The 10,454-nt window shown below is 38.1% G+C and overlaps 1 long non-coding RNA gene across 1 annotated transcript; it reads right to left on the bottom strand.

Annotated features, from left to right (window-relative positions):
- Window positions 1–483: 483 nt before the first annotated feature.
- On the bottom strand, window positions 484–1,041 carry LOC129720929 (uncharacterized). Its single transcript, XR_008727314.1, has 3 exons — window positions 908–1,041; window positions 815–846; window positions 484–599 (listed from the first exon to the last, which is right to left on the bottom strand). It is a non-coding gene; the product is annotated as an uncharacterized LOC129720929 (long non-coding RNA).
- Between the last annotated feature and the right edge of the window lie 9,413 nt (window positions 1,042–10,454).

Below are 10,454 nucleotides of genomic sequence, written 5' to 3'. Positions count from 1 at the left end.
TCGTGGAATTGGATCATTCCTGCTGCCATCAGATCATCAATAGTGATTTTCTTGTACCTCGTATGCCCCTTGTGTCACGTTGGTCGAAGCATTCTACATCCCCACGAATGGCTATGCTGATAGACATCATGTCGGACAGGACGCAGATTGCTTCGTGTGACACTGTACGAAACGCACTCGTAACCCTCAGGCACATGGGACTGTAGGTACTTTCCAGTTCACGACAACTGTTAGTACCTAGCGCTTCGGACCACACTGGGCCTCCACACCTGAGTATGGACGAAACCACGCTGGCAATAAGTATACGTTTGCTGCCATACACCGCTGAGCTATTCGACATCATTCGGGATAATGCTGCAATAGTCGTTGAAGCCCTCTTGCAAACATAGTTGACATGACTCTTAAATGTGAGCTTATCGTCAAACATTACCCCTAAGAGCTTAAAATACTACAAGGTATACAGCCCTAGGGTTGTATGAAATGGTGACGTGGGACTAAACACTGTAATTAGGGGATTTTTTGTTACAAAATATACAGAGTCTGCAGACAGAATCAATGTGTTTGCTCAGCGACTGTACGTATTTTTATTTTCAGCCTCCCTGGAAATCAATATTAGGAATATATTCAACAACACTCAACAGAATATCATTTATATTTGGCGATATTATGCCTGTAGTATTTTTTTTTTGTGCAAAAAATATGTATTTGACAAGGCACAAGCATATCGTGCTTGTTGAAGAAGCACAAAGAATTTCTCGTAATGCGTCAAAGAATTAACTCTATATCCTCAAAAACCAAATCCAATAATACTTACGTTATCATAATGAATGGTTTTGTTTTATTTAACTGTAATTAAATCAAATCTATAGTATGGATCTTACTTTCAAAATAATATGGAAGCCCTTACAAAGGTTCATCAATTAGCAAACAGAAGACAATATTTTAAACAAGATTATTAACAAGTTCCAGCAAAAAATCGTAGCAATCCACAATTACATTTTTTTTTGCTTGACAATTTTGTTTATTTGCCTACAACTACATTCGCTGTATTACGGAGACAGGAAATATACGTTTATTATGGTAAAGCTTAGAATAATCATATATCATCTAACAATTTTGAAATGTTAAAGAGATTCTGTACGAATCTCACTAAATAAACAACAAAAAATCACAAGCATTCGCAGGCTCTTACTCTTCTATAAATGTATATATTTAAGAATTTACTCTTTCGATACTAACCGGTCAAGATTATTTAGTGAATATCGAAGATAAAATTAAATAAATATCCGTTGCAAAAATTTACAATTCTTGTTGAGTAATTTATGGCAATCATATTTATGAGATAAACTTTTAATCACCATCAACAGCAGCATTGCAGTTTTTCCTCAATTGCATACAAATAGAAATGTACGAACAAAAGTGTACCACTGCAATACGAATAGTACCGCTGCAGTACGAATAGAAGTGTACCGCTGAAATGTACGAATAGAAGAGTACCACTGCAATCATAGACGACGAGATACCTGCGGTTCTTAACTCCACTGGTACTGTTGCTTTTACCGGCATGTTTTCTTTCAAGACATCAGTTTTTATTAGGTTCTTCAGAACCTAACACGCAGGTTTAGAAATTGTTCAAGGATGGGTATTGTTTCAAACTTTTAGGAAAACTTTTACCTTCGAGACATCACATTAGTCTAAGCTCATGGAAGCAAAAATAAATTGACCTATTGGGACGGGGAGACTCTGTCAATTTTTATTTAGAAATTGATACAGGGAATATCACAGGGAACGGATGGTGTCCATTCACGTTGTCTGTGCTAGGAATGCTCGCATGTAATTGGTTCACTATTGACGTAAATTTGTTATTGAAAATTTTCATCAATTTTACCGCTTAGCAATGAAATTAGAGTGATAATTAGCATATTACAAAATTGTTATACATTTTATCTATCCAACAACATATTGGTTATTATTATCCATCATGTGGTTATGCTGTTATTAACGTTTGAAATCTGACGCAACATTTGCCCGTTTCATTTCCAATTTTACAGAATGCATCCCAGTATAGTAAACAAAGACGTGTCCCACGTCAAAATCGCTTTAAGGTAATGGCGCAGTCTCTGACTCAGACCACCGCCTGTTGCTCTGATTTTCGGTTATTCACAACCGTCACCTCCGTCTAATGGTGCGCTAATTCCAGTTTCCAGGAGTACGACCTTGCGAATACAGTGCGCGGCCGTCAACTCGACCTCCTCGATTGACTAGCCGAGGACCTTTAGCGTAATGTCGTCTGCAAAGCCGACGATCATAACTCCTACATGCAACTCAACACCATAGAAAACCAAGTACATGTGGGCACGCACCGCGAGGTAAAGGAACACCAGCATATCATCTTAGGTTATCGCAGACGATAATAAGCTTGAGGAAGTCAACGAGTTCGTGTACTTAGGATCACTAATGACCGCTGACAATAAACTTCTGCAACAAGCTTCAAAGACGCATTTAATCTGCGATCCGTATCTATTTTGCACTCCGGGTCTAGTCTTGTATGCCGTCGGACGGGAATGACGCTGTACAAAACATTGGTTAAACCAGTGATGCAGTATGGACTTGATAGACAGCCACACTCTCTGCATTGAGCCAGTCGCCTTCAGAATTTTCGAACGGAAGATACTACAGACTATCCACAGTCGACACTTGAAGAGAATCCCATTGTGCATCTGGCTAAAGTAAACTGGTTGTGGTGGGTTATTCATGTTGTAAGGATGTCGGACGAAGATCCGTTTGAAAAGCTTTTCTCCAAACCTCCCCGTGGCTCAGGGGCAGAGGAGCTTCGCATGCACGATTGCATGGTATCATGGTGACGAATAGCTCAACACCAAGCTTAATGGAGACGGAACCTTGATACAGCACGAGCAGACCCGGCTCCAGCATGTTAGGTAATCTTTTGATTGTTTGTACTGAGAACCACGAAAAATGTCATTTCTGCCGGCAGTACTCGAAAACTAAAAACAGAGTCCGAGAAACATTTTCAGGGGTAGATTGCAAAGGTATACATATAACAAACCAGGAGAACTGACTGCCAACATTTTTGATAGTTGAATTTTCATTCATATTGAAAATGAAACTGGAATGCAATGAAAAAGTTTATAGATGGTTACCTCACATTATCAACTTTATAACATGTTTATGTTCCCCAAAATAATTTGGAAATTTAGGTTTTCAGAAAATAAAAAAAGAAATGATTTTTACACATAATAATATTGAGATAGGAGTTCCTCAAGGTAGCAGCGCGGGCTTGCTGCTCTTCTTCAACTTTGTAAACGACGCTCCTCTATTGCTACCACCCGAATGTCTATTTTTAAATGGGGATGATACAAAATTTAACTTTGTCCTAATGTTCTGCTATTTTCATTACTATGTCGTTTATTTTTTTAAGCATATAATCTTGGTTTAGGTCAGTTTTAAGGTAGTATTAGCTATTTTCAATGATTTCCATAAAATTTCTGGAACATTTTTGCGTTGTCACAAAGAGACACCTACATTTCATCTACATTTCTATTTTTTTTCCACAAATGGAGGGATAAAATTCAAGGGAAAACCCAACAATGAATAATGAAATCTCCGTTATTTGAATAATATCTGTAAGCGATTATTCCAACCGACAGAAATACCGTGGAAAAAATAAATAAAAACTAGAATTCAAAGCACCATAACGGCAAGATAAGACTGTAAAAATCTAACGAGCGGAAGGTTTAAAATAGCAGGAAAATTGAATTTAGACCGAAATCCAGTTCGCAAAAAGCTAGATACGGACCAGGCGCTTCGCAGTCAGACCCCGGTAAGCCAGCGAAAGGAGAACCCGCGGTTATTTCGTACCACGTTGTGCATTTTAATTCCAAGCCTGGGGAGAAAATTGTCGTGTCGTGGAAACCGACACTGAAGCGACCAGCAGACGTGTAACCACCGCCAACCGATTCTCTATTATGAATAATAATATTAATTTATCATTTATGGTGGAATACCGTAGAAGGCAGAGAGTTAATGTGCACTGTTCAGTGCAGACTGCAGGCCGGGGTGTCCGGTTAGAATTGATGATCGACTGTAGAACATTGCACAGACTGCGTGCGGTTTTGCGGTCATCTACCATCTCTCCATCTGGAAGAATGTAACAGTTACTGCTTCAGTGCCTGTGTTTAAAAATTGTCACTTTTGCCTCTGAATTTTTATTTCTTTTCGCTAAATAATGGCTAAAGGATGGATTTATAGACTTAAAAGTTTAATCTGAATTTCGACAGTGCTCAGTGGAGGAGAACTGTGCTTAACTTGGTTGACATCTGCAGTGAACCGAACGCCCATTGGTTGGGCATTCTAAACGCCAGCGGCAAGTGTTAAAATGCGATTTGCATACCATCTCTAATCAAGTGTGCAGCGAATTAGTGTCCAACATGCCTGTTGAAATTATTCGCCGAAATAGGCAAGCAACTGTAGCGGTTACCGGCGATGCAATAATTTGCAGCAAGCATTCGAACGGCGTGGAATGCACTTAACCGGGGTCAGTTCTTGGTCCAGTTTTCTCAGAGTGGCATAGGCTAGAGGTCAACCACATATATTTCAGTACATACCATACCATGGGATCGTCAGTATTGGTCAAGAGAATTTCATTTCTCGCCTGATTACTCGAGCACAATGCTAAGTCCATAGGGACCAGACATTGCAAACAAGAAACTTTAACTAGTGTAAAACATTTTTAAAGGTTCGTTCCACGTCGTTAACGTTTTGCACAACCGCATATGATGCAGTTTTCGCTTTTGATTTTAATTTGGTTTACTATCTTTTTTATGGCGGCAACATAATGGATAAAGGGGACTGAAATAACGCAATCAAATTAAAAATAAATAATATCGATGAAAATGATGATAAAAGACTGTTATATTGCATTTCGAGTATTTCCAGTATTAGTCACAAACAATTTTAATTGCAAATGAAAGTGTAGAGAAAAATCATTTAGTTTACTATGTCGAAGTACAACTATCAATTCTTTTTTCCCGTTTCAAGAATAATGGTTAGTAATTTATCAACAGTTTTTATCGTCGTCCTGTTCGTTTGATAATTTTTTGTTGAATGCAAATTGTTTTTTCTTTATTATTTTCAAATAAAATGAAATACCGGTATGTTCAACTCGAAACGCAATGGTAAAAAATTATTTGGGCGTATTTTCGAATTTAGGCGATTATCGGAATTTACTCGGAAATTTACTCGGTTGCGATTCTGAGGAATCATAAGACTTCATTTATAATGAAAATTTAATTCGCTAGTTTCTACATGAGTAGCTTTCTCCAGTACCAGTAGAAGAGTGTTAAATTTATTTTCCGTCTTGCACGACTTCTCAGCGAACATCATAAAATATTAAACTAAATGATGTCTTCTGGCGAGAAAATTCTCTATTCTTTTGGTGCTCCATCAAAACAATCGTAACGTGATGAGTTGTTTAGTTGGTTGCTCTGCTTCTGGTTCTAATCATTCCAAATCTTGTCTTATTTATAGATGTTACCACGTAATAAAGTTAATTATTAAATTTTATTGATATAAAATATATTTCGCGCTTGAAAATATTTCCTCTCACCATCCGTAGCTACAAATAGAAATACAGCAGCCAGAGAAAGGTATTTTGGAATGTGAAAATCGTTAAGGAAGATTTACAACAACAAGTCTGGTCGCAGCTTTGCGAATTGGATCTGGTTTGGCGTCGTATGCTCTCCCAGACTAGTCACTAACACATTTTTCTGCATGTTGCTGTCTCAAAGCCTCCCGATATGCATTTCAATCATGCGTACACTAATTAAACGAGCAAATACTTATGTCGGTCTCCCGTTTTCGAACGCGAACGTTTTCTGCGGGATGCGCAGTTGTTGATTGGTTTCAATTAACCCTGCAACAGCTGGAGGCTGTGTCAAGGATGGAGCGTACTAGCGAGAAGTAGAGAGCTCGCAAGCAGTACGGGTCGCGTAAGTCCTTGGCCATGTGCATAATGAAACCTAGGTTGCGGTTAGCTTTCGAAATGATGCTAGAGTAGTGGTTCTGGAATGTAAGCTTGGAATCCAGTTCCAATCCCAAATCTTTTACTACGTCAATTCTTTCAAGAGGAGCATCGTCGATTTTATAATTGAACAATATAGGATTTTTACGTCGAGTGAAGCTAATAATAGAGCATTTGGAAACACTAATCGTAAGGTTGTTCAAGCGGCACCATTCTGCAATCTGATTAATAACATTTTGTAATTGCTTGCAGTCTTCTAAACACCGTACAGCAAGAAATATCTTCAAATCGTCAGCATATAGTAGTTTACATCCAGATGGAATTATAAAACAAGCATCGTTAAAAAATATCAGGAAGAGTAACGGTCCTAAGTTGCTACCCTGTGGAACTCCAGACTGGTTGCAGAAGATACGAGATTCAGTGGGTCCAATCTTCACTGAAAGGCTGCGGTTTGTCAGGTAAGTATGTAGCCAATTAACAAAACCGTCAGAAGCACCGAGTCGGCTAAGTTTCCGTAACAATATGTGGTGGTCAATGCGGTCAAAAGCCGCCTGAAGATGATTCTGAGGAATCATAAGACTTCATTTATAATGAAAATTTAATTCGCTAGTTTCTACATGAGTAGCTTTCTCCAGTACCAGTAGAAGAGTGTTAAATTTATTTTCCGTCTTGCACGACTTCTCAGCGAACATCATAAAATATTAAACTAAATGATGTCTTCTGGCGAGAAAATTCTCTATTCTTTTGGTGCTCCATCAAAACAATCGTAACGTGATGAGTTGTTTAGTTGGTTGCTCTGCTTCTGGTTCTAATCATTCCAAATCTTGTCTTATTTATAGATGTTACCACGTAATAAAGTTAATTATTAAATTTTATTGATATAAAATATATTTCGCGCTTGAAAATATTTCCTCTCACCATCCGTAGCTACAAATAGAAATACAGCAGCCAGAGAAAGGTATTTTGGAATGTGAAAATCGTTAAGGAAGATTTACAACAACAAGTCTGGTCGCAGCTTTGCGAATTGGATCTGGTTTGGCGTCGTATGCTCTCCCAGACTAGTCACTAACACATTTTTCTGCATGTTGCTGTCTCAAAGCCTCCCGATATGCATTTCAATCATGCGTACACTAATTAAACGAGCAAATACTTATGTCGGTCTCCCGTTTTCGAACGCGAACGTTTTCTGCGGGATGCGCAGTTGTTGATTGGTTTCAATTAACCCTGCAACAGCGGATAATATGTTTCGTTTGCAAACACTGCCGCAGTAAACCAGTTCAAATTGACCGCCTCAGTCCAGCTGTTTAACAGTGTTAAGGTGGGTCCGAATCCATTCCTTATTAATAGCCGGTATTTCTGTTATTCCAGGGTGTCGCTGCATGGCAAAAGCGTAGCGACAGATTCAATTTAATTTTCAAGAATACTATTTGTTACAAATTTCCCCTGAGCTAAAGACGCTATTGCCACTTATCTGTATTTCATGTTCTGATATCAATAATTCCGATCTCAAATTTCTCTAGTCTGATTATGATCCAGTACAGAAGACGCATCGCAATGGCAAAACCACAAACGGTAGTTTTGCAGTATTAACATATAGTTATCACTAAAATTTTCATTAAATTTGTGTAATCTGCTATCTGCTAAACGAACATTCGAACAACCCGTTTCAAAGGGATTATTGCAAACGGCTCATCAGCATTCCGAACGTTAATATATTTTGCAGTAACCCCGAGCACCCAGTCGATAGGACTAACGACGAACGAGGCGAGAACCAGTAAATACTACTAGGGCGCTGTGCATTAGGCTTCGTGTCGATAAGCTGCAATTTTCTAATGCACCTGATGCAAACTGTAATAGCCATCTTATGGGAGCTTTTTCCAGGACTGTTGATGATGATGACGATAATGATGACGATCTCTCTGATATGTTCATCTGTTTGAGTGATTTTTCATTTGGTATATTCGAGTCCCTAATGGATCGGTGCTGCAGTAGTGCAGTAGAAAGCTTGATGTAGATTAATGAATTGCAATCGGGAAAATGCTGGGAAAAAGTATTTAGTCGAATTGAGTTGCAGTTTTTATCCGCAATGTATAGGATTAGGAGTTCGTAAATTAAAGTCTGTTAATCATGAAAAATAAATGAACTCGTAATACTTTTTTCATTTCATTTAGATACCGTGCAGGAAGACGAAACCCGTTTAGCTTATAGCTTTACCTATGAAGAAATGTATGAATTATTTCCGGGTTCTGGATAAATAATTCAACGGAGATTTCTCGATTGTTTATATATTATTATTATTATTATTATTATTATTATTATTATTATTATTATTATTATTATTATTATTATTATTATTACTATTATTATTATTATTATTATTATTATTATTATTATTTATTTATTTATTTAACTTCAACTGACAAAGTCTAAACGAAGTGTGCAATGGGAAAAGTCGACTTGAGCTGATAACATCATAACCACTCTCAAATCGGCATTAAAACCCATTTTTAAATGAGGTGTACAGAGTTTACAATTACAGATCACATACAAAAATCAGTCAAGAGTTATAAAAAGTAATAACACTATAACACATTTTTTACGATTAATCTAACATATCACTTCGAAGGATTCGGTTTTTAAAATGCTCTATTGTTAAAGAAAAGTCAAACAAATGATATACACTATTGAAAACACAACACATCGCTTGAACTGGTTCATGTTTCCCATAGTCGGTTCGATGAAACGCAGGTCGAAGGAAGTCTCGAGATCTTAGAGGCCTGGAACCGACGTTTAAATTCAACAGCGACTGGAGCTCAGGAGCATCAATTTCACCCATTAGCAGTTTAGCGACGAAAACAGCTCTTGAAGCATTCCTCCGTTTGTTTAAAGTGTCGATATTCAACAGGTTGCATCTGTCTTCATATGGTGGCAGGTTTATTGTGTTAGACCAAGGAAGATGTCTTAGGGTTATTCTGATTAATCTGTGTTGTACAGCTTCTCTTCTGGATTTCCAAATTTGTACATGCGGGCTCCATACAACAGAGGCTGTGTCAAGGATGGAGCGTACTAGCGAGAAGTAGAGAGCTCGCAAGCAGTACGGGTCGCGTAAGTCCTTGGCCATGTGCATAATGAAACCTAGGTTGCGGTTAGCTTTCGAAATGATGCTAGAGTAGTGGTTCTGGAATGTAAGCTTGGAATCCAGTTCCAATCCCAAATCTTTTACTACGTCAATTCTTTCAAGAGGAGCATCGTCGATTTTATAATTGAACAATATAGGATTTTTACGTCGAGTGAAGCTAATAATAGAGCATTTGGAAACACTAATCGTAAGGTTGTTCAAGCGGCACCATTCTGCAATCTGATTAATAACATTTTGTAATTGCTTGCAGTCTTCTAAACACCGTACAGCAAGAAATATCTTCAAATCGTCAGCATATAGTAGTTTACATCCAGATGGAATTATAAAACAAGCATCGTTAAAAAATATCAGGAAGAGTAACGGTCCTAAGTTGCTACCCTGTGGAACTCCAGACTGGTTGCAGAAGATACGAGATTCAGTGGGTCCAATCTTCACTGAAAGGCTGCGGTTTGTCAGGTAAGTATGTAGCCAATTAACAAAACCGTCAGAAGCACCGAGTCGGCTAAGTTTCCGTAACAATATGTGGTGGTCAATGCGGTCAAAAGCCGCCTGAAGATCTGTGTACACTTTGTCAACTTGAGCATTTTCTTCTATTTTCTTAATGCAAGATAAGCAGAATTGAAGCAGGTTTGTGTTAATCGAGCGTTTGGGTAAAAAGCCGTGTTGTTCTATTGTGATGTACGATTTCGCTTCACTAAATAAAAGCTCACCCACGAGAATCTCCAACAGTTTTGACCCGGCACATAGAGATGTGATTCCACGGTAATTCGTAATGTTGCATTTATCTCCTTTTTTATATACTAAGAAGATATATGATTTTTTCCATGATTCAGGAAACTTATTTAGTAAAAGTGACATATAACAGATTTTTTGTAGTGGCTTGCATAACACTTCAGCACATTTTTTTAATACAATTGACGGTATTCCGTCCGGCCCCGCTTTATTAGAAGTCTTAAGCTTTAGGAGACCGGCTTTGATATCAGCTTCGCTGAAGTGAATTGAGTTTAACTCGAAAACATTTTCGGGAATATTACGCATTGCGTCGTCAATTTGTAAACCAGAAGCTACGGTAGGACTGAAAACACTAGCAAAGTGTTTCGCGAACAGGTCACAGGTAGTTTGAGTATTAGCAGACACCAGGTCCTCAAGAAACATATTAGATGGGAGTCCACTCTGCTTACGCTTGTCGTTAACAAACGACCAAAATCGTTTTGGCTTCTTTTTCAAGTCGTTTTGCGTACGTCTCACGTATTCGGAATACCGAAATTGATTATA

This window comes from Wyeomyia smithii, chromosome 2, assembly GCF_029784165.1.
Source record: "Wyeomyia smithii strain HCP4-BCI-WySm-NY-G18 chromosome 2, ASM2978416v1, whole genome shotgun sequence".
Lineage (NCBI taxonomy): Eukaryota > Metazoa > Arthropoda > Insecta > Diptera > Culicidae > Wyeomyia > Wyeomyia smithii.
This window is presented reverse-complemented; position numbering and strand designations above follow the sequence as displayed.